At 40.6% G+C, this 25,695-nt stretch overlaps 1 long non-coding RNA gene and 1 other non-coding gene across 3 annotated transcripts in view; one reads left to right on the forward strand and one right to left on the reverse strand.

Moving 5' to 3' along the window:
• LOC141278108 (uncharacterized) overlaps positions 1 to 25,695 on the reverse strand; it is a 123,735-nt gene that overhangs the window by 25,166 nt on the left and 72,874 nt on the right. The gene's annotated exons all lie outside the window — the stretch shown is intronic.
• On the forward strand, positions 8,499 to 8,604 carry LOC117311268 (U6 spliceosomal RNA). The gene has a single exon (XR_004525493.1). It is a non-coding gene; the product is annotated as a U6 spliceosomal RNA (small nuclear RNA).

Here is a 25,695-nt window from a genome sequence, read left to right on the forward strand (position 1 = left end):
TCTTCTTGTGCAGTAATTTTAGAAAAAGACACTCAGGGAGTCTTTGATCATCTGTTCCAAATTGTCAGTCTAACACCAGCCTTTATAGATGTGCTGGTTTCTGTGACGTGTGGAAGTCAGGGCCATTAATGTTCTTATAATGGCCAGCTCAGTGGTTACTACATCACCTGCGGCAGGTCGGCCTGTCCCTTTTCCCTCATATTTCTTGTCTGTTCCTGGGAGAAGAGAAATTCTCATTCTATCAGAATGGTGCTCATCAAACTTCTGAAATGCACTTAGAAGACTATGGTCAAGGATGGTACACAGAGTAGTCACTGATGTATGTCTAAGTGTCTTTCTTTCATCCATTTATCTCCATAAGGAGTCAGTATTACTACTGCAACTTTTGGATGGTAAGACCACAGCACAGAAGGAATTAATGAATTTCTAAAGTAGCGGGGGAGTTGAAAGCAGAAATGAAATTTCCAAAATCTTAATCATCTGTTTTAAATGTTAAGTATTTTGACTTTCAGATAATTCGGTGAAGAATTCTATCTTGATTTAGCAAGACTGATTTTTTTTTTTTTTTTTGCGGTACGCGGGCCTCTCACTGTTGTGGCCTCTCCCTTTGCGGAGCACAGGCTCCGGACGCGCAGGCTCAGTGGCCATGGCTCACGGGCCCAGCCGTTCTGAGGCATGTGGGATCTTCCCGGACCAGGGCATGAACCCGTGTCCCCTGCATCAGCAGGCAGACTCTCAACCACTGAGCCACCAGGGAAGCCCAAGACTGATTTTTTTTCTGTGCAGTTTGTCTAGATTGCACTGAGATGCATCTATGAGAAAGAAACAGATTTCTATGGGGTATCCATTATTGCCTAATACTTTACATGCGCTAATTCAATTTAGTCCTTATAACATCCCTATGCGGCAAATGTTTTTGTCCCCATTTTATAGATTAAAAACAACATCTTTGTATTCAAAGAGATTCAAAGAGATCTAGGATGAATTGCAGCCTTCTGGGTTAGATTTAGGATCACCAGCCCAAAGTGGGGGGAAACCATTGTTAAGTGTTGTAGAATATTTTCAAATTTCACTCTAAATTTTTTGTACTTACTGGTGGTTTTTATGGTTTTAACAAAAAGCACTGTGTAATGAAAAAGAGTGAAAAGGATTTTCTTGCTCTGGAGCATGCAGCTGGCTCATTTTCCTGGAGCATCAACTATTCAAAGATTCGGTGACAAATACAGTTTTTCTTTTCTTTTCTTTTATTGAGGTAACATTGATTTATTACATTATATAAGTTTCATGTGTCCAACATTACATTTCTACTTCTGTATACACTACAGTGTGCTCACCACCCAAAGTTTAGTTTCTATTCATCACTATACAGTTGACCCCTTTTACCCATTTCCTACTCCACCTCTGCCCCTCCCCCTGTGGTAACCACTACTACTCTGCCCTCTGTATCTATATTAGTTTGGATTTGTTCATTTATTTATTTTTATATTCCACATATGAGCAAAATCACATGGTATTTGTCCTTCTTTATCTGACTTATTTCACTTAGCATAATACCTTTAAGGTCCATCCATGTTGTCACAAATGGCAGGATTTCATCTGCAATATACTGTTTTCATATTAAAATAATCTCTGATGTTACAGAGTTAACACAAAATTCACTAATGTTGGTATAACATTTTAAAATAAAACAAAAGGGCTTCCCTGGTGGCGCAGTGGTTGAGAGTCCGCCTGCCGATGCAGGGGACACAAGTTCGTGCCCCGGTCCGGGAAGATCCCACATGCTGCGGAGCGGCTGGGCCCGTGAGCCATGGCCGCTGGGCCTGAGCGTCCGGAGCCTGTGCTCCGCAACGGGAGAGGCCACAACAGTGAGAGGCCCGCGTACGGCAAAAAAAAAAAGAAAAACTTCGAAGACCTTCCTGAGAGCTGTAAGGATGTTCCAAACTTCCAGGGGGCAGGGTTTGACTCCTCTCTGTTGTGGGAGCACTTGATGAAAAGTTGGGGAAAACTTGAAACACTGTCTTTAATTATTGCAATTGTTCCCCGGGTTTTGCCACGTCACTTTGTGGTAGGCTTTCAAAGTGGATGAGAATTTACTTCTTAGAAAAATCAACTTTGGAAAATGAATCACTCTCCCTGGGAGGGTGGCAGATCCAATATGTGAAAAAAAATATGGTATTTAGGGAAAGAAAGGAAACTTCTTTTAGCAAGTGCTTAATGTAATCAAGCTTCTATAGATCAAAGTCGGTTAGCGGCGTGGTTGATGTTAGCAATGAGAATAAGAAACGTTGTGGCTCTGCATGCCTACTAGCAGAAATGCCAGAACCCTGAAACTCCCTTGGCCTTTGGTTCTGGTGCCCCTGAGAGCTCATGACATTTTTTTTTTTTTTTGCTCATGACATTTTTTGATGGTCACTTAAAATGTCCTGGGACGAGGACAGACGGGGCTCTCCTCAGCCCCGTGTTCTTCATCTACCTCTCCTCATCATTGGGCTGATCCTGGTGTTTGCCTTTGAGCCTCTCCAGTCTCCCGACCTTGACCTTGATGTTACTTCTCAATGGGAGACAGTGTCCTCCAGGGCCCATGCACCCATTGCTCCCAGCACTTCCTGTAGCATTGCTCTCAGGCACCTCATTGTAATTGCTCATTTAACTGCCATCTTCTCTGCCAGACTGTAAGCTCTATGAAGGCAGGGTCTGTTGCTGCCTTCCTCTCCCCCCTAAAAGAGGTGCTTAAAAATATCTGATGAATGAGCAAAGGAATGGATCCTCCCATTGCTTTCTCAGAAGTCAGGAGGGCTCTCTTCCCAACAGAGTTACAGTTCTTCACCGGCTCCTAGAAAATCACTACCCGCCTTCCCACCTCAAGGAACCACGGTCAAGTTCCTGTGCATCTAGGTTAGAGGATGTTGGAGAGACACCAAACAGTCCCTTCTGCCAAAAATTAACCAGCGCTGTAAGTCAGAGTCCAGACACTTGGGCTCTTCCCTTTGAGCAGAAGGTGGCTCGTCCACAGCCAACAATATAAAATTAGAGTTGGCTGCTGTCCACCCTCTTTATCTGATGGTGTTATTCCAAGGGCTGACCCATCACTCAACATGTGCTGGTAAAAAGCATGGTTCTGAAGCCAGACTGCTGAGGTTGAAAATCAGGTCCATCACTTCTGGAGGTGTGGCTCTGCGCAAATTACTTCACCTTGATAAGCCTCAGTTCCCTCATCTGTGAATTGGGGCTAAGACTGGCCTACCTCCCATAGTCCTCATAAGGATTCAAGGAGATAAACCTTGAAAAGTATTTAACACAGTGCCTGACACATAGTATGTCCTATGTATCTGAATACAAACATTCCAGTACTGTTATTTTACTACAGCTGGCAGGAGGCCCTCATGTGCTGGAACTCCCTGAAAGTGTGGCCCGTCTAGGTTAGGCCCCTAATTTGTTTACATACACATGTACACACGTATACATGCATGTGCACACACCAGTTAATGAACTCAGTTGAGGAGCTAGAGAGCTTATTCTAGAAAATGGCTTAATTGAATTAAGGGAAGCAAAAGCATGCTTGTATTATGAATCTATGACCTAACCAGAAAAAAAAGAAATAGTAACCTATTTCAAGAAAAAGCAATCTCTTCGGCTGCTGGCCCATGAAACTGCAGCAACCTCTGCCACTGTGGACATTACTCTCTGCTCTGGCGTTCCTTCTTAGCTGCTGTGGGATGCTGGACCTGGTTACACATTTTTAACTGAATCAAATACACATCAGGGTCCCCAAGAAGTGAAAACACAGTCAGTGTCTTCCAGAGCGACATGGGCTTCTGGGTACTCATCTCTGGAGGCCAAGATACCCAAAGCTCAGGGATGAAAGACCTGTTCCATCTGGACAGGGACTTAAGGAATCCCTCTAGAAGCATCTGGGCTATTCTCAGTGGGCACAGCAGCCTGGTCAACATCACAGGGAGACCAGGAAAGGGCCCTTTGTCCACTGCCCAGCCTCCCAGTGAGATGGGTCTCCTGTTTGCAAGCTCATGAATATCAATGAGCTCAAACCACATGCGAAGGAGTCAGAACATATTGCAACGGCCAAATTGCAAGTTGGCTCTTAAAACTTGGCCAAAGGAGCATATGATTCAAACACTGGGGCTGAGGCTGGCACTGTGCCTGAGCCCAAAGGAGGGATGGAAGAAACCTTAGCTCAAACCCCTTGAGGATCAAGAGGAAAGACTGGAGCAGGAGTGCAGAAGCTTCCATTACTGCCAGTGTCAACTCGGCCGACCAGTCATCTGGAAGTCAAAGTGGATGGTGTGCTTCACCAGAGTACACGAGAAAAGAGCCCAACGCCCCAGAATATGGAAGCTGCAAGCTGACTTGGCATCAATAAGAACATCATGAACACTGAAAAGCAATAATATTCTTTCATTCAATACATAACTCCCGGGCATTTACTATAGGTCAGGCTCTCTGCTAGGCACTAGGAATACAAAGGAAAAGAGGACAGTTCCTGATCTCAAGGGGTACATAGTGACAGAGGGTGTGTGTGTGTGTGTGTGTGTGTGTGTGTGTGTGTGTGTGTGTGTGTGTGTGTGTGTGTGTGTGGTGGAGAGGCAGCTAAGGGAGTGAAAGAACAAACAAAACCGAATTTCAGTGTGGCATGTTGTTGCACATCTCAGAAGTCTGTCCCTTCACATTGCCAGGGAGTGATCTATAATTTGTTCTTCTATTCATCTGTTGATGACGTGTGGTGTGTTTCCAGTTTTGGACTATTATGGAGAAAGCTGTTATGAATATTTGTGTCTTCACACGGATGTCGATTTTCATTTTGCTTGGTGAATATGTAGAAGTGGATTGCAGGTCATATGGTAAATGTATATTTAACTTCATGAGAAATTGACAAAGTGTTCTCCAAAGTGGCTGTACCATTTTGCATTCCTATCAGCTGTGTATGAGGGTCTTAGTTGCTTCACATCTTTGTCCACATTTGATATTGCCCAAATAAAACCAAAAAAATTCTAGTCATTATGGAGGGTATAGAGTGGTAGCCCATTGTGGTTTTATTTGCATTTCCCTTATGATTGATGATGTTGAGCATTTTTTCCCCCATGTGCTTATTTGCCACTAGTATATCTTTTTCGGTGAAGTGTCTGTTCACATCTTTTGCCCATTTCAAAAATCAGGTTGTCCTATTATTGTTTTGTGAATTCTTTACAAATTCTGATCGACTTAGTTCCAAGTTATAGTTGCTTTTTGGTAGATTCCTTAGAATTTTCTACATGTGCAACCACATAGCCAGTGGATAATGACATCTTCATTTCTTCTTTTCAAAATAGTGTGGCTTTTGTTTTGGTTTCTTGCTTTATAACATTGACTAGGAACTCCTGTTGAATAGAAATGGCAAAAGAGGAATTCTTGCCTTCTTCCCAAACTTAGGGGAAAATAATTCAGTTTAAAATTTTTAAGTATGGTGTTAGCTATAGGTTTTTGGTGGACTTCCTCTATCAGATTGAGAAAATTTCCTTCTATTTCTAGCTTGCTGAGAGTTTGTTTGACTTTTTAATCATGATTGGGTGTTAAAAATGTGAAATATTATTCTGCATCAATTGAGCTGATCATACAGCTTCTTTAGTCTGTTAATGTGGTGGATTACATTTATTAAACTTTGCATGTTGAATGAATCTCACATTCCTGAGATAAACCCCACTTGGTCATGATGCGTTCCTTTTTTGTATACAGCTGGATTTGATTGACTAAAATGTTGTTAATGATTTTGTGTCTGTGTTCATAAGGAGTATTGGCCTGTAGTTTTCTATCCTTTTAATTTCCTTTTTTAGTGTTGGTATTAGTGTAATGCTAGCTCCATAGAATAAATAGCAAAGTCTTCTCCACTCTAATTTTTTGTGTAGGATTGGTTTTATTCCTCCATTAAATATTTGGTAGAATTTACCAGTAAAGCCATCTGGACTTAAGGGTTTTCTTCAATTCTACTTCAATTTTTTTAATATAAATTGGGGTATTTAAATTATTTCTTCTTGAGTGAGCTTTAGTTCTGATTTTCTAGGAATTTTTTCTGTTTTATCTAACTTGATGAGTTTATTGGCTTAAAGTTATTCATAATATTCCCTTATTATCATTTTAGTGTATGTAGAATTGTTCATTCCTGATATTGGTAATTGTCCTCTATATACTTTTATTATTCAGCTTGGCTAGAGATTGACCAATTTTATTTTCAAAAGATCAGCTTTCGCTTTCATTGGTTTTCCCTATTGTTTGTCCATTTATTATTTTATTGATTTCTGGTTATTTCTTTCCTTTCCTTTCACTTTGGGTTAAGTTGCTCTTCTTTTTCTAGTTTCTTAAGGTGGAAGCTTAGATTTTTGATTTTGAAGTTTTCTTCTGTCCAATGTAAGCACTGAAAGTAACAAATTTCCCTTATAGCACTGCTTTAGATGCATACCACAGTTTTAATACATGCTGCTTTTGTTTTCATTCAGTTCAACATATTTTCTAATTTTCACGTGTGATTTTTTTTTTGACCTATGTGTTATTTAGAAATATGTTGTTTAATTTCCAAACAGGAGTGTTTCCAGATATCTTTCTATTATTGATTTCTTTTTTTTTTAACATCTTTATTGGAGTATAATTGCTTTACAATGGTGTATTAGTTTCTGCTGTATAACAAAGTGAATCAGCTATACATATACATATATGCCCATATCTCCTCCCTCTTGCATCTCCCTCCCACCCTCCCTATTCCACTCCTCTAGGTGGTCACAAAGCACTGAGCTGATCTCCCTGTGCTATGCGGCTGTATTACTGATTTCTAATTAATTTCATTGTGGTCAAAGAATATGGCATAAATGATTTCAATCCTTTAAAATTTATTGGAGCCTTGTTTCATGGCCCCTAATATGGTCTATCTTAGTAAATGTTCCATGTACACTGGAAAATAATGTTTATTCTGCTGTTGTTAGATGGAGTGTTTTATAAATGCCCATTAATTTAATTTGGTTGATATGTTATTCAAGTTGTTTGTATCTTTACTGATATTTTGGCCCACATATTTTAATAATTATCGAGAGAGGAGCATTGAAATCTACAATAATAATTTTGTCTATTTCTTCTTCTACTTCTATCAGTAATTTTGTCTATTTCTTCTTCTACTTCTATCTACTTCTATTTGCTTCATGTATTTTGAAGCCCTGTCAGCATTGTTGTCTTCTTGATGAATTAATCCCCTTATTATTATGATCCCTTGATCTAAAATCTGTTTTGTCTAATACTAATATAGTCAATTCCCTTTCTTTTGCATAGAGCTTGTGTGGCATATATTTATCTTTTTACTCTTTTTTAATAAACTTTTTAGATAACTTAAAAATTACCCTTTTGTTTTTAACCTGCTCACGTCTTTATATTTAAAGTCAGTCTCTTACAGACAGCATATAGTTGAGTACTGCTTTTCCTTATCCAATCTGACAATCTCTGTCTTTTAATGGAGCGCTTTTTTAAAAGAATTGCATTACACTTGATATATAATATTGTATTAGTTTTAGGTGTACAACATAATGATTTGATCTATGTAATAATGGAGTGTTTAGACAGTTTACATTCAATGTAATTATTGATGTGACTGGGTTTAAATTTACCATTTGGGCACTTGTTTTCAATGGGTCCCAATCTATTCTTTGTTCTCTTTTCCCTTCATTTCTATTCATTTGTAGTAATCTAATCTTTTCATGATTCCATTTTATCACCACTATTGGCTGACTAGCTATACCTCCTTTAAACATTTTTTTAGTGGTTGCTCTAGGGTTATTCGACTGATCATAAGTAATCATAGTCTACCTTTAAATAATATTTTATCATTTCATGTGACATGTAAGAACCTTACAAAAGGATACTTCTATTTTCCTCCTCTTGTCCTATTTGTTGTCACACATTTTGCTTCTACATATATTATAAACCCCACACACTTTATTATGTTTGCTTTAAATAGTCAAATATCTTTTAAAGAGATTAAGTAGGTGAAAGAACGTTTTTGTATTTACCCACATATTTACCATTTCTGGCGTTATTTATTCCTTTATGTGGATTAAAATTTCCAACTGTTATCATTTTCCTTCTGCCTGAAGAGTTCCTTTAACATTCCTGCAGTTCTGCTAGTCACAAATTTTTTGTTTTACCAGGAATGTTTACCTTTCACCTTCAATTTTTTCTTTTTCTTCCTTTGTACAGTATGATTACATTTATAATGTTGGAACATGCGCGTTTAAAAATGCCTAGAGGCTTCGCTGGTGGTGCAGTGGTTGAGAGTCTGCCTGCCAATGCAGGGGACACAAGTTCGTGCCCCGGTCTGGGAAGATCCCACATGCCGTGGAGCGGCTGGGCCCGTGAGCCATGGCCACTGAGCCTGCGCGTCCGGAGCCTGTGCTCCGCAACGGGAGAAGCCACAACAGTGAGGGGCCCGCGTACCGCAAAAAAAAAAAAAAAAAAAAAAAATGCCTAGAGCGCTTGCTTCGGCAGCACGTGGACTAAAATTGGAACCACACAGAGAAGATTGGCATGGTCCCTGCACAAGGATGACACATAAATCCAGAAGCATTCCACTTTTTTGCACTTAATGCACTGAACTATATACACTTAAAAATGGTTAATACAGTAAATTTTATGCTATGTATATTTTACCACAATAAAAAATACATAGAAATGGATCTAGAAATATACATGCAAAATTGTTAACATTGACCTACTCCTGGGAAGAGGAGTTTGAGGTGGAAGGCTACTTTCAGGGTTTTTTTCCTTCAATTTTTAAACTTTTTATTTGGAAACTATTTCAAGCATGGAAAGGTTGTATGAGCAAGGGTATTAGCAAGAATACTGTTTACCCAGATTCACCTGCTATTAACATTTCATCCGTTTGCTTCATCATTCTGTCTCTCATATACAGTTGGCCTTCCATATTCATGAGTTCCACATCCTTAATCAACCTCAGACCGAAAATACAGTAAGTCCCCTACATACCAGTGATTGCCATTGGGAGAGCGCCTTCGTAAGTCCAATTTGTTCATTAAGTCCAACAAAGTTAGCCTAGGTACCCAACTAACACCATTGGCTATATAGTACTGTACTGTAATAGGTTTATAATATGTTCCACACAAATAATACATAAAAAACAAACAAACACACAAAATAAAGAAAACATGTTTAATCTTACAGTACAGTACCTTGAAAAGGACAGTAGTACAGCACAACAGCTGGCACACAGGGGCTGGCATCGAGTGAACAGGCAAGAAGAGTTACTGACTGGAGGAGGGAGAGGAGGTGGGACGTGGTAGAGCTGAAGGATCGTCAGCAACAGGAGATGGAGGGCAAGCTGCACAACAACTTGTAGAGGATGCATGCACATGACAATGTACGCCAGACACGTGAACTAACTTCACGTGACTGGACGTGTGAAAGCACATTTGTATCTTTGAAAGTTCGCAGCTTGAAGGTTCATATGTAGGGGTATGTAGGGGACTTACTGTATTCGGAAAAAATTTCCAGAGATTTCCAAAAGTCAAAACTTGAATGTGCAGTGTACTGCCAATTATTTACAGAGCATTATATTGCATTGGGTATTATAAATAACCTAGAGATGATTTAAAGTATGTGGGAGGATGTGTCTAAGTTATATGCAAATACTACACCCTTTTATATAAGAGACTTGAACATTTGTAGATTTTGGTATCCACGGGGGTCCTGGAACAAAACCCTCATGGATACCAAGGGATACTGAGGGATACACTTTATGTCCATGCAAATATTTTGCTCCTCATCAAAATTTCCTTCTGGATTCAGCATCCACTGATGATTTCTGCTGAACTGATCCTTACTATCATGGTTGCAAAATGGTTATTTTCCAATTCTAGCACTCCCTCTCCATTTACCATGTGGCACTTGGTATTCCATTTTAAGCAGGAACCCTCCCTATTTGTCTCAGTTATTTCTATATTTATTATAGGTATGCACTCATTATACCTATTTTTTCAATGATTTATAATTCACTTCTGTATATAATTATTTGCATGCTCAAATTGCACCTGTTATGGCCAGTGGAGCCCCTACAAGCTGGCTCCTGTGATATGTGATACCCCTCTCCGCATCATGGTGAGCACTTCCTTAATATCTGGCGTAAAAAGATTTTCCAGGCTTTTCTTGTACCTGCCTACCCCAGCCTTGAATTCAGCCATTTCTATGAAGAGTCTTGGTTCCTAAGGAAAGATGTTAGAAACCAAGATCTTGGGGTGACATATGCTCATTTCTCCTGGAAGTCTTTCCTTCTTGCACCTTTCAGTTGAGTGAACTAGAAACTCAATGGATATTTATACATATACATACATGCACATGCACACACATGTATATATGTATACACACATATGTGTATAAATATGCACATAAAATTTAACTGTTCCCTCAATTGAGCGAGCTAGAAAATCAATGGATAGCATATGCACAAATACATGTACATATGTATACACATGTGTACACATACATATATAGACACATATGCAAATATACATAGACATATACGTGTATGCATAAATACATGTACATAATTTAGAAATCATGCATTCATAGCAATAATTTCAATCCATCCAGCCCCACAGGGTTTATCCTTGCTTTTTTCTATTCCATACTGGCATGAGGTTTTTGGTTTTTTTTTCAGTGAGAACCTTGAATCCCCAATACAATACATTTACTTATTTGTTCACTTGCATAAAACATCTAAAATGATTTCAGAATTGCTTCATTATTGCCTCTACACAAACCAAACCTACTGAAAAGAGTTCAGGATTTATTTGTAATTTCCTCCGTGCCCCATTACTCTGCCACAAACTGAGGGCATACAGTCCAATACTGTGTTCAGACCTTGCTCAGATTAGTTCTTTCTTTTTCTGTTTTCCTTCTGTGTAGCTATACAACTCATTTGAAATCTAACTGGTCTGATTTGTTTCAGTTTGCTCTCTATTTTATTTTCCCCATCCCATCCTTATTAATTTAATTTCTGAATATGTAGAAGGTTATATTTCCAAAAGAAAAACTGTACAGAAAGGTATATTCATATAAATGCCACTCCCTCCTCAACCCCTATTTCCATATCCCCTTATATGTCACCAACTTGGTGGTTTTCTGGTTTATCCTTCCTGGGTTTCTTTTTGTAAAGGTAAATAGATAGTCACAGATTTTATTTTTTCTGCTACTATATATGCTCTTTTATAAAACAACTATACTGAGGCATAATTTACATGGTATAAAACTCACCCATTTTAAGTGGCAACTAGACAGGTTATAGTAAATTTATACAGTTGTGCAACCATCACCACAATCCAGTGTTAGAACAGTGCCATCATCCCATTGGCTTCTCATGTCTGTTTGCAGACGATCCCCACTCCCATCTCAGCCCCAAGGTAACCACCGATCTGTGTTCTGTCTCTATAGTTTTACCCCTTCTATAAATTTCACATCAATGGAATTATACAATACGTAGTCTTATGTGTCTGGTTTCTTTCACTAGCATCACGTTTTTGAGGTCCATTTATGTTGTTGACTGTATCCACAGTTCTATCCTTTTTATTGGTGCACTGTATGGCTGTACCACAGTGTGCTTATCCATTCATCAGCTGATGGGCTTTTGAAGTGTTTCCAGCTTTTTGCTTATCATGCATAATGCTGCTATGAACATTGTGTGGAAGTCTTGGACAGACATATGTTTCCATTTCTCTTGGGCAGATACCTAGGAGTGAAATTGCTGGATCATATGGTAAGTGTATGTTTAACTTAAGAAACTGACAAACTGTTTTCCAAAGTGCCTGTATCATTTTAAATTCCCATCAGCAATGTGTTTATATTTGTTATATTAATTGTAAGCAAATGTATTCGCATAAAGTTGCTGAAAGCTCTTATCTTAGGGGGGCCAGTTATTGGCCTTGTAATCATGCTCATTTTTTACTTACAGAGCCCTTTTCTTCATAGGTAGTTCAAAAAGTAAGTCAGATAGACACAGCATCATAAATCAACTATAGTTCAATTTTTAAAAAAAGGGTAAGTCAGATGATTCCTTCTTGAATTATAATGAATTTGGGATGGATGCAACAACAACAAAAAAAGAAAGAAAGAAAAAGGAAAATTGTTTCCTTTCTCTTAATAGGGAATGGAAAGATATAGATCGGGGGTCCCCAACCCCGGACCATGGACTGGTAGCAGTCCATTGCCTGTTAGGAAATGGGCCACACAGCAGGAGGTGAGCAGTGGGTGAGCAAGCAAAGCTTCATCTGTATTTATAGCCGCTCCCCATCGCTCGCATTACGCCTGAGCTCCGCCTCCTGTCAGGTCAGCGGTAGCATTAGATTCTCAAGGGGGAAGAACCCCACTGTGAACTGTGCATGTGACGGATCTAGGTTGCCCGCTCCTTATGAGAATCTAATGCCTGATGATCTGAGGTGGAGCTGAGGCCGTGATGCTAGTGCTGGGGAGCGGCTGCAAATACAGATTATAATTAGCAGAGAGGTTTGACTGCACAGAGACCATAATAAATCAATTGCATGCAGACTCGTATCAAAACCCTATCCGTGAGTGGCAAGTGAAAACAACCTCAAGGTTCCCACTGATTCTGCATTATGGTGAGTTGTATAATTATTTCATTATATATTACAATGTAATAATAATAGAAATAAAGTGCACAATAAACATAATGTGCTTGAATCATCCCCAAACCATCCCCCTTGCCCCCGCCCGCTGGTCCAGGGAAAAATCATCTTCCATGAAAACGGTCCCTGGTGCCTAAAAGGTTGGGGACCACTGATACAGTTAACATTATTAGGGGAAGGACTTTCTAGCCTCAGTCTTTAAAAATAAAGGTCGATTGCACCAGAAACATGAATTTACATTCTTTCTGATAATAGGGCAGAAAGTGAGGTTAGCTTATGGATGAAAGTACCTCTTTTAAATGATAGATACTTGGGATATTGACTAAAGTTAGGATAGGGTCATTAACTTCAAATTTTGAGAAATCAGAAGAGACTTCAAGAATCTAAAGATTTTAAAAAGGACATCTAAAGATTTTAATATAGTTCCCAAGTTGTTATTTTTATTTTGAAAAGAGGGCATGGTCGTTGCAAAGAGGTGATCCTAGAAATGAAAACCACAACTGCTTCATTCAGCATTTCCGTTGAGTTGGATAAATGCCAGATCTTCTTGCAACACCCTAAAACGCAACTGGACCAGAACACACACCCTTGTGATGCCTTAGAACATGGCTAGTTAAAACTGCAGCCTCTTGAAAACCAAAACGCACTTTGTGGCAGCCCCCGTGTAGGGTGTCATCCACATGGCACATTGGGAATGCCACAGGCTTCAAGTTACATCCCAGGAAAAACCATGTCAGTTAACAGACTAGTTAGTTAATTTTAAAGTTAAAATTAGCTAGATTTAAAAAAAATCGAAGGTTGCCTTAAAAAACAAATCTCTTCCCTGGGCTTCCCTGGTGGCGCAGTGGTTGAGAGTCCGCCTGCCGATGCAGGGGACGTGGGTTCGTGTCCCGGTCCGGGAAGATCCCACATGCCGCAGAGCGGCTGGGCCCCTGAGCCATGGCCGCTGAGCCTGCGCGTCCGGAGCCTGTGCTCCACAACGGGAGAGGCCACAACAGTGAGAGGCCCGCGTACCGAAAAAAAAAAAAAAAAAACTTCCCATCCCTTTCCAAAGATTTCCTCTCTGCTTTTGATACTCCTCATCTTTTTTGTCCCACACCAAGTGCAGAGGCATATGTTGTTTTGTTGGGCTTGAATGTAGCCCCACTCTTACAAAATGTTCACTTAAAATGATTACACGTGTATCCTGTGTTTCAGGGAAGTGAGGGAATATTTGGGCAGTAACAGGGTTTTCCTGGGATGGGGGAGGACTCCAGCTCAGATAGAATCACTGCTGTGCTTTCACTACAGGTTTCCCACCATTTTCCAATGGTCTCTCCTCAGGTTTATGGGAAAGACTGATTATACGGTGTGTGGAAACTAGCTGACAGCAGTGCTCTTATGCCTTGTGACTTACTCTTTTCCCTTTCAAACTCCTACTTGGTGCCCCGCCTGAAGTGATGTTATATATGTTACAGGTGTACAATACAGTAATTCACAATTTTGAAAGGTTATACTCCATTTATAGTTATTATAAAATATTTGCTATATTCCCCATGATATACAATATATCCTTGTAGCTTATTTTATACCTAATAGTTTGTACCTCTTAATCCCCTACCCCTATATTACCCCTCAAAATTTCACTTTCCCCACTGGTAACCACCAGTTTGTTCTCTATATCTGTAAGTCTGCTTCTTTTTTGTTATATTCACCAGTTTGCTGTGTTTTTTATATTCCACATATAAATGATACCATACAGTATTTGTCTTTCTCTGACTTATTCACTTATCATAATGCCCTCCAAGTCCATCCATTTTGCTGCAAATAGCAAAATTTCATTCTTTTTTATGGCTGAGTAGTATTTCATTGTAAATGTATACATATATACAGATGTATACCACATCTGTATATTTTCTTTATCCATTCACCTGCTGATGGACACTTAGGTTGCTTCCATATCCTGGCAATTGTAAATAACGCTGCTATGAATGTTGGGGTGCATATTTCTTTTCGAATTAGTGTTTTTTTCAGATATATACCCAGGAGTGGAATTGCTGGGTCATCTAATATTTCTTTCTTAAAAGTAGAGTTGGGAAAACACTGGCCCTCAGGTTCTACCTCAGGTATCTGGCTCTGAATATGGTCTCCAGGATCACTTCTTCATTTATGCTCTAGTTATAAAAACGTTTCATTGTTTAATGGCAACATATTAAAAAGCCACTGTTTGCTGTTACTTTTTACAAGATTCTCTCTCTCTTGCTTTTCCATACGTTTGTAATTTTTTCTGTATCTCTGTTTCTATTTGGTCTTCCCTCCTTTTCTCTTCTTTTTTTTTTTTAATGGCCATAGACTATTTTTCTTTTTCTATTTCTATTCTTCTTTTCTCTCTGGGTCTTTTAATTAGTCCACAATATAGAACCAGTGTATTCATTTCTATCATTTGCTGTTTTTATTGAATAGAATGTTTTATTCTCTTCTTAATTTAAACAGTATGTGAATAGTATGTGTTCCCTTTCAAATAAAAAATAACATATATTTTACTTATGAGTCCTTTGATGGATTTTTTTGCAACTGCCAATTGCCTTTGAGAAAGAAAAGTAATTCTCCTACAACCATCTTAAACACTCTTAGTTCAGCCTGAGAGAACCCTACCCAGTGATAAACCAATAGAAGTAACAAATCAAATTGAAAAAACAGGCTTCAGGAAGCTGGAACAGCAATGTGCTATCAACATGAGCCATTGTTACCAAAACTTGAAAGACAAAATCTGAAGATACTGTAATAACCAAACATATGTACAGCACTAAGGTTTGAACTGGCCAATGACATTTAGTCTAAATTCTTGGGTAACCTGGCTCCCTCACCTGTGTGCTGTTTTTGAACTAAACAGCAAGAGAGGATGGCTAAGTGCTAAAATGCGTGCTGCATGTGTGTTTGAATCAGGGAGAGCTGCTCCCAGCTGGATGACACTAGAAGTGTGAGCCTGGCAGAGGGCACGATACACTCGCAGATGCTCCATCAACAGCCAAAGTGGTGCCCATTGTTTAGACAAGGATGCTTAGTTTTACAGCTTAACACATATGCAAAGCTTTGACTCTGCAAGATCAGAAAGTAGTATTTCATTTTGATGGGACCTTAGTAGCATACTCTGTGTACTCTCAGAATCACAGTTTAGAAACTAGAAATGTCCAGAAAGGAAGCTATAAAATTATTACCATCTTATAAAACAAGGCCTACAGGAAATAGAAAGGTCCCTGGAATCAATCAACCCACAGAGATAAATCAGAAAACTTCTTGAGGATGGAGATCAGGGCATGTTCCTTTTTGGATCACTCCAAGTGTCTTATTTTGCATGTAGCATAATTATAAGCACAATAATCTCTATGGAGATATTTGGGTATTAGGTGTTGGGGCCTGTCTTAGTCCATCCAGGATGCCGAAACAAAAATGCCGCATAGTAGGTGACTCATAAACAACCGAAATTTATTTCTCACAGTTCTGGAGGCTGGAGGTCCTAGATCAGGGTGCCAGTAAGGCTGAGTGAGGGCCCTTTTCCAGGTTGCAAATTTCTTGTTGTGTCCTCACATGGTGGAAAGGGTTAGGGAGCTCTCTGGTGTCTCTTTTTTTATAAGAGCACTAATGTTGTTGATGAGGACTCCACCCTCCTGACCTTCCAAGGACCCCACCTCCTAATATCATCACATTGGGCATTAGGAATTCAACACATGAATTTTTGGCAGGGACACAAACATTCAGACCACAGCAGGGCCTAAGACCGCTATCGCCTCCAGCCTCTGGCAGATGCACTCAATTAAGACCTATCTTATGGGGACCAATAGGCATACTTTTAAAAAATGATCAGATCAAGGAATTCCTTGGTGGTCCAATGGTTAGGACTCCATACTTTCACTGCTGAGGGCCCAGGTTCGATCCCTGGTTGGGGAACTAAGATCCCACAAGCCACGCGGTACAGCCAAAAAAAAAAAAAAACAACAGGAAAGAAAAAGAAAGATCAGATCAAAGACTCTCCTCCCCTGTACTTCCCGACCCACCAATGCAGGAAAAGTGTGTTAGAGAATGTGATTACAATCTAGGGCTAAAGTAAGGATCCTAACTCCTTTCCTTGAAGACTTCCAGGCCCTAGAGTACCTTGGGGAGAGGGGCATGGGGGTGGGTTTTAGTGCACTTTGGGACCCTTGGGGGATAGGAAGCAGAGGACAGCAATGGTCCCCCTTGTCTATCCAGAAAGGGAGAATTTGGGCCAGACAGAACATAGCGACCCTTCATATGAGTGCAATGTGGCCTGATGGATGTCAAGCTCTTCAATGCCCCCCGCCAATGCCCCTTTAGGGGTGTAGGTAGATGCCCCTTCCTTCATGAGCCAAATTGGAATTTTGAGTGGGAGGAATAAATGTTTCTCCTCATAATAAAATGGGCAAGCATGGTTTAAATTTAGATCAAGGAAATTCAAGTTAGATCAAGAAAGACTCTTCTCTCAATAAGAATTATTCACCCTGAAAACAGTTCTCACAAAAATGCTCAAGATGTGGCTTTTAATCAGATGCCTAATTAAAGTCTGGCTTCCACATTGTCCATGTGCGTACTAAAAGGAATGAGAAGGGGCGCATGCAATGGAAAAGTAGGAGATTCCAGACACAGAGAACACAGAAAAGTGTAGCAACGTATTCCCAAGAGATTGACAATCATTATTCCATAATCGACCATAAATGATTTGTTTTCAGAACAAACGAACGACAGATTGAGTTGAAATTTATGTTTCTTAAAGGAACCAGAAGTGTACGGGAAGATTAACCTTCCATCTTTCCCATGGGAGGAAGGTTCCGTTTGGTTTCTGGGCTCTACCTGACAACAATGAACTTTCACATGTCTTTGTCAGATGCTCAGGTGTGAGAACAAAATCTACCTGCAGAGCCATTAACTCAAAGTACGATTACCCCCTGCCCACATCTCCCAGCACGCCAAGCTCCCGTTCTTGAGCTATTTCTCCTTCTCAGATGAAAACTTTTTCAAATCTCACCCGCTAGACGAAGCTGCTTTTCCTTTTGCCAAATGACCCAAATAATCTGTGGTTCAAGGTGATTGTTCCTCCAGTCCTCCAGGTGCCTAATCTTGCAAGGCATACAACGTTATTCCATGGGGCTTTATCCCGAGGAATATTCTTCTGAGTCTTGATACAGCTGGTGTCACTTGAGAAAGTGTGATGAGACTAATTGGGTGAGCTGGAAACCAATTACTTTGGGGTAAAGGAGGAAGAAGCCAGGGAAGATGGAATACGGTGAGCTCGCAGGGGTACATCTGCTGCTGCCTGACTTATCTGTGACCCCAGGATTGCTACTTAACCACAGTTCAGAAGGTACCATGAAAAATTCAGAGAAATGTCTTTTTAAGCAAAATTTCACGTTAGCTTACCAACTCCCAAATAATATCAAAAACGTGGGCAATGTAACTATAAAGGGTCAACAACATTTTAGGAAATGTATAATTCATGGCATTGTGCCAGGAAACCATCAATCCTATAGGCCTATGGGTAAATAATGAAATTGTTATGCCTCCTTTAGCTCCCTATTGATTTGGAAGACAGAGTATGTTTCAGAGGAAATTTATAAATGAAGGCAAGTCTCGATTTCGATTCTCCGTGAGTAGCAGAAGGTTCACCCCACCTTTATCACTTAGCAGCATACACCGTAGACACATATTTTCAAAAGGGAAATAACAGACCTGGGAAATTGTGTTTTCTTGAAAAACAACTTCAATAGCATGAAAGACACACACTTGGTGATCACCGTCTGCTAAGGCAGGTTCCCAGGACTTTGTTTTCCATCTCGGAATCGCTCCCTGTTTTCCTTTGTGAAGCTGTGTCACGTGAGCACTGGTGGCCTAGGTATTCTATTAGCATTTACTGTAATCAGTGTGTAGAAAACCCAGATGACTAAAGTCACTGCTTTTAAAGCCCTTTTCACAACTGAATTTCCTGTGGAGAAGCAATATCCCAGGAGCATAATAGATTTTCTCCCCTCTTCTTCCATTTCCACAGACACTTTCACAGCTAACTAATCAGCTGCAATTCTAATCTATATTTCTGATTTGTTTACATGCATCATGCAGGCTGGCAATCTTTTGAATTTAAATGTGACTTAAAGTAAAATAAAATAACCACAAGTAAATGACACAGAATTGCTAACAGTGGGAACCTTGTTTACATTCCACATTCTGAAAATATTTGGTTCAGCTGGCTGAACCACATGGCTGAGACAGACTGGGTGATGACTGGGTTTACTGCTTGGCTGGAACCGGAATGGAAAAAGGATGGTGTGTGATGTGGCCGTCTGTCACCTCAAGCCCAGAGAAAGAACACATTCTCAGCACACATGTGATCCCTGCTTTAACAGAAAAGCTCTGATAATCCTCGCCAGATCATCATGTGCGCCTGGCACTGGGCCAGGACAATATGCCAGCCTTTTTGAGTGTTCGGATAATAAGCGTCTCTTCCTTTCTGTAGTCGCCCGCCAATGCTGCTGCTTTCATAAGACTCTCTCAGAGCCTATTTGTTCTTCAAGTCCTTTGTTCCCTCCTACTTTCTGGAATTATCCTCTAACACATTCATCTCTCTCCCTTTCCACCTACATGTGAAGGTCTATTGAGAGGCTTTGCATCCCCAGCACCCCACTGCCTCTTCCCAAATGGTTATTCCAGCCCAATTAAATGTAATTGAACAATAGTCCTGAACAGTCACTGAGGGCAAGGCAGTCCTAGAGACCACGGGAAACACAAAGCTGCTCTTTAACACAGTCCCCGTTCTGCAGAGGGAACATCTCATTGGATAGGCCTGTAGTGGGGCACAAATGTGCAACTGTTTTGTGTAAGAAATGGGAAAGGAGGGAGGGGCAGGAGGAGGATGAGGATGGGATTTAGAAGAGAAGAATTAGATGTTTACAAGACTTTTCTAATAGCAGTTACTCCTAAGGTGCAACTCGGAAAAGAAATTGTTTCATTGTCTGTTAAGAATACATAGCCCACCTTAAGAGAACCAAAGGCATGTTTTCTTTAGAGACCTAAGGAAGCGTTTACATTTCCTTTGAAAAACAAAGCTCCTTAGGCCCATTCGCATCTTGAGAGCTCTTATAGGAACCAGTGCTACTTAGGGATTTCAAGAGCCACGACAGGGGTACTTGGAAACCTTGGAGGAGGGTGGAGAGGCACGAAAGTTCCGAGCTTCTTTTCCCAGCCTCCCATCCATCCATCCATAAAGGAGAGAATTTCCAGGAGCTACTGTGAGAATCAGAAGAACTGGAACCATTCCAGATTCTGTAGGTATTTCTCCAATTCTCTGCCCTCAGGGGAAGAAGAGAGGCAGCTCCGCCCACCTGGCCCCCTGACTGGCCTTTCCCTGTGGCCCCAGGTCTCTTCAGCCGGCCTCCAGTCTGCGCTGTATGCCTGATGATCCGGGCTTGGACATAACTAACTGCCCTGCTTGCCTGTGCTTAGGCCGCAATCTGAGTCCTGCTCTCCACAGGCAGGGGTGGAGTGCAAAGCCCCAGCCCTCTCCTGCTTTCTGCTCTGAGATCCCAAGTCCCACAGACCCTCTTTTCCACCCACCCTGAGCCTTCCCATCCAGACTTCCAGGCTTGGGAAACAGCTTCCCAACATACTCATCAAAGACCAACAAATTTACCCTCTAAAACAAGAACATAGAAGGCAAATAGAATTGTGAACAAATTTACCAGCAAATTTATAATGTATTATTGCTTTGAGAAAAACCTACCCTGTCCCCATGAAATAGATTTGCTCATGGAACAGAAGAAAAATGTAGTTAATATTTCCTTAGTTCTCAATAAAAAAGTATATTTGGAATAAACATACACATACACACAGACTAAAATAAAACTTGAATTGAAAGGAATAAAAAGTATTATTCTACCTAACACTGTAGAAAATTGACTCATGTGTTGATGACTAGCTCAAGGAAATGATTTAGAATGCAAAGGAAATATTTCTTTTTACAGCATCGAGGTATAATTTATACACAATAAAATTGCGCGTTATAGGCATGCAGTTTGATGGCTTTTGTTAAATGTACACAGTTGTGTACCACAGTCAGGTTTTAGAACACTTTTACCACCCCAAGACCTTCCTTGTACCCCTTGGCACTCAATTCCCATTCCTACCTCAGCCCCTAGTCCCAGGGAACCACTGATCAGATTTCCGTCATTCTAGTTTTGCCTTTTACAGAAATGTTTATGAATGGCATCATATAGTATATACTCTTTTGTGTCTGACTCCTTTCACTTAGTATGATGTTTTTAAGATTCATTTGTGTTGTGTATTTCAGTAGTTCATTTCTTTTAATAGCTGGACCCCTTGTATGGATATACCACATTGTGTTTATCCATAGATAAACATTTGGGTGGTTTCCATTTTGGGGGTTATTGTGAATAACGTCACTATGAGCTTTTGCATAAAAGTTTTGTAGGAACATATGTTTTCATTTTTCTTAGCTATGCACCTAGGAATGAAAATGTTGGTAAATACACTGGTAAGTTGGTGCATGCATATGGCAAATGTATGCTTAACTTATCTTTTTAAATTTTTTTAAAAATTTATTTATTTTTGGCTGTGTTCGGTCTTCGTTGCTGCACGCGGGCTTTTCTCTAGTTGCTGTGAGCGGGGGCTACTCGGTTGTGGTGCGCAGGCTTCTCATTGTGGTGACTTCTCCTGTTGCGGAGCACTGGCTCTAGGCGCGTGAGCTTCAGTAGTTGTGGCACACGGGCTCAGTAGTTGTGGCTTACGGGCTCTAGAGCGCAGGCTCAGTAGTTGTGGCACATGGGCTTAATTGCTCCGTGGCATGTGGGATCTTCCCAGACCAGGGCTTGAACCCATGTCCCTTGCATTGGCAGGTGGATTCTTAACCACTGTACCACCAGGGAAGTCCCTGCTTAACTTTTAAAGAAACTGTCAAACTGTTTTCAAAGGGGCTGTACCATTTTAAATCCTCACCAATAAAGCATAAGGGTTCCAGCTCTACAACATTCTCACTGACACTTGGTATTAGCAGTCATTTAAATTTAGCCATTCTAATGGATACATAGTGGCATCTCATTAAGGATTTAATTTGTATTCCCCTACTGCCTAACGATGCTAAACATCATTCCATCTGCCTGTTGGCCATTAAAATATTCTTCTTTTGTCAATGTCTAGTCAAACTTCTGTGCCCATTTTTCAATCAGATTGTGTATCTTCTTATTGTTGAGTTTTAAGAGTTTTTTTCATATTCCAGATACAAGTCCTTTGTCAAATATATCTTTTATTTTAATTTTTTTAAAGATATTTTTTGATGTGGACCATTTTAAAAGTCTTTATTGAATTTGTTACAATATTGCTTCTGTTTTATGTTTTGGTTTTTTGGCTGCGAGGCATGTGGGATCTTAGCTCCCTGACCAGGGATCCAAACTGCATCCCCTGCATTGGAAGGCAAAGTCTTAACCACTGGACCACCAGGGAAGTCCCTCAGATATATCTTTTATAAATATATATTTTTTAATCTGTGGCTTGTCTTTCCATTTTTTAATGGTATTTTCCAAGAAACAAACATTATTTTGATGGAGTTCAATTTATCATATTTTTCTTTCATAGTCTGTGCTTTTTATACCCCATCTAAGAAACCTTTGCCTAACTCAAAGTCACAAAGATATTCTCCTATGTTTTCTTCCGAAGAAAAAAAATTTTTTTTTTTTTTTTGCGGTACGCGGGCCTCTCACTGTTGTGGCCTCTCCCGTTGCGGAGCACAGGCTCCGGACAAGCAGGCTCAGCGGCCATGGCTCACAGGCCCAGCCGCTCTGCGGCATGTGGGATCTTCCCGGACCAGGGCACAAACCTGTGTCCCCTGCATCGGCAGGCGGACTCTCAACCACTGAGCCACCAGGGAAGCCCTGAAGAAAAAATCTGAATAAAGAGGCAGGTATGGAGAGCTGCCAATTGTTATGAAAAAAGTAAGTAGAGAAAATAGATCAGAAATAATAATGAAAAGTGAACAGAGAAAAAAATCTTTTTATAAACCTAATAACATTTAACATATAAATCTAAGAACAAAGGCTCGAGATGGGTGATCATAGGCAGGTAGAGGAAGTTAACAGAAAGAAGATATACATGCATGTTGCAAAGACAGTGCAAAAACAAAGTACATATTGTAGGTAAATGTTTAAATCTAGAAAGGGTCCTATCTTTCTATCCCCAGTCCTTGAATCTAGGCTGAGTAATCCACTCACATCACATCTCAGGCTCCTGAAATGGACCAGAAGGCTTCCCTGATCCTGCTCTGATTCTGTCTGCTTTCTCTTGCCCTCCTATTCTGAACCCTGAGGACACTGGGGCCCAGAACCCAGGCTTAGTCCCTACCTTGTCCTCCAGGCCCTCACAGTGTCTCTTCTCAGCAGTTAACGGTCTAATGGGCCTCAGAGGACTCTAGCCAGGGGAATCCAGGCCCCACATTGGCCGTGTGGCTGACAGCTGACTGTGCATCATTCCATGGAGTGGGAGAAGGAAGGCTTAGGAGGATATTATTTCCCAAAGAACTAAAGCCAGCTTAGCCTAAGACTTCTCCTCTCCAGCACTGAACACAGGAGGTAATAGAACAACATCTACAGAACTTGGAAGAAAAAAGAGAATTTAATAATCCAGTTGAAGGCAATTGAAAAAGAAACACACATATTTCCAGAATATAGCTGATCCCAGTGTGGTTTTGGCAAAAAGTGCTTTAAAATGTGCTAAAAATATACCACATACTGATCAGAATGGCCATCATTAAAAAGTCTACAAAAAATAAATTCTGGAGAGGGTGTGGAGAAAAGGGAACCCTCCTACACTGTTGGTAGGAATGTAAATTGGTGTAGCCACTGTGGAAAACAGTATGGAGGTTCCTCAAAAAAACTAAAAATAGAGTTGCCATGTGATCCAGCAATCCCACTCCTGGGCATATATATGGACAAAACTGTAATTCAAAAAGATACATGTATCCCTGTGTTCATAGCAGCACTATTTACAATAGCCAAGACATGGAAACAACCTAAATGTCCATCAACAGATGAATGGATAAAGAAGATGTGACACATACATACATACACAATGGAATATTAGCCATTAAAAAGAATGAAATAATGCCATTTGCAGCCACACAGATAGACCTAGAGATTATCATACTAAGTGAAGTAAGCCAGACAGAGAAATAGCATATGATATCACTTATATGTGAAATCTAAAATGCAACACACATGAACATATCTACAGAACAGAAACAGACTCACAAACATAGAGAACAGACTTGTGGTTGCCATGGGGGAGGGGGTGGCGGAGGGAAGGAGTGGGAGTTTGGGGTTAGCAGATGCAAACTAGTATATAGAAAATGGATAAACAGCAAGGTCCTACTGAATAGCCCAGGGAACTATATTCAATATCCTGTGATAAACCATAATGGAAAAGAATATGAAAAATAATATATATATGTATAACTGAGTCAATTTGATATACTGCAGAAATTAACACAACACTGTAAATCAACTATACTTCAATAAAATTTTTAAAAATAAAATAAAAATGCACTAAAATTAATTTTTAAGAGGCAAGTCAGAGGAGAAATGAATTAATGGGGAGTGTGTAGATGAAAAGGACTGGAAGCAGACTTTAAAATCACCTGAAGATGAGGATATGGTTAAAGATACTAACCCATGATTAGGATACAGGCTGTTCTTGAAATGTCAAAATAGTGTTAGCAAATAGAGCACGGAATTATGAGTGGTTTGAAAGATAATAATCAGGAAATAAGTGAACTCCCAAAGATGGGCTGAATTTGCTACATGTAAAACACTGAGCTAAGCATTAAACACCAGGACGTACACAGGCACTGGCCCTGTTCTTGGGGAGCTTATGACATAGTTGGAAAAACAAGGCTTAGAGTCTTAGGCTTGGGAATTACAAGGGAGCAACTGGTCATCAGGGTCTACTGCCCAGGAGCCGTCTCAGGTACTAAACTAGAGCATAGGAAGTTTGAATAAAGTGGGTCAACTTCTACAGAAAATACTTTTGGAAGGCCATAGAGCATGTGTGTGTATCTGTGCCAGAATGAAACCAGGGTCTAGAAGGCAGGAAGCCAGGTGGAAAGAGCATCCCAGGGTTGGCTCAGGCTGGCATCTGGAACCCAGGAGGCTGGTGGCTTTCCAGTAACTTCACAATCCAGCCAAGCACAGAGATAATCCACCATCGTCATGCCTGGGTGGGCGTTACTCTTTCTGGGGACAGACTTCCTGTCTGCAGTCCTGGTGCTGCTTCTTGGACAAGCTTTGGGAATCCCACTGCTGAAGGGGCGCACCATTCAGATCAGCTTTTGACGACGGGGGCATCTTGACCTACCCGACTGTGAACAAGAAACTTCACAATGCCTCCTTGGGAAAAGCCTCTAGTTTAGTGGGAGATGCGGATGCAAAGACCGATGGTTTCTGTACATTGAGCTAAGTGGTCAATACAGCAGTAGAGCACGCACAGTCCCTGAATGCAGAGAGAGGGACACCCAGCCTGAGTGTAGGGACTACCAAGGAAGGTTTGCTGGAGGATTATAGGAATTCGGCTTGTGTAGGTAAGGGGGAGAGGGGAGGGACATTCAAGAGAGAGGAAAAGCTCGAGGAAAAGGAGTGAGGTGTGTAAGGGCACAATGTGTGCAAGGTGGTAGTGCTGGAGCTTAGGACAGCGTGAGGCAAGGGATGAAGAGGGACACGCATCCCCAAGGGCCAGTCCTGAAGAGACCTCCATCCCATACTAAGAGCCTGGATCATATCCTGTGGAGGATACAGAATGACAGAGATTTTAAGCAAGAGAATAATACTGCCCGTCTGGCATTTTGGAGAGCTCACTGTGGTGGCTGCTGGAAAAGAGAAGCTGACCAGAGACAAGGAGGTTGGCTGGGAAACTACTGCTTAACCCCCAGTAAGAGATAATCAGGCCTGGATCCAGATCAGTGGGAGAAGAG

This window comes from Tursiops truncatus, chromosome 2 (genome assembly GCF_011762595.2).
Source record: "Tursiops truncatus isolate mTurTru1 chromosome 2, mTurTru1.mat.Y, whole genome shotgun sequence".
Classification (NCBI taxonomy): domain Eukaryota; kingdom Metazoa; phylum Chordata; class Mammalia; order Artiodactyla; family Delphinidae; genus Tursiops; species Tursiops truncatus.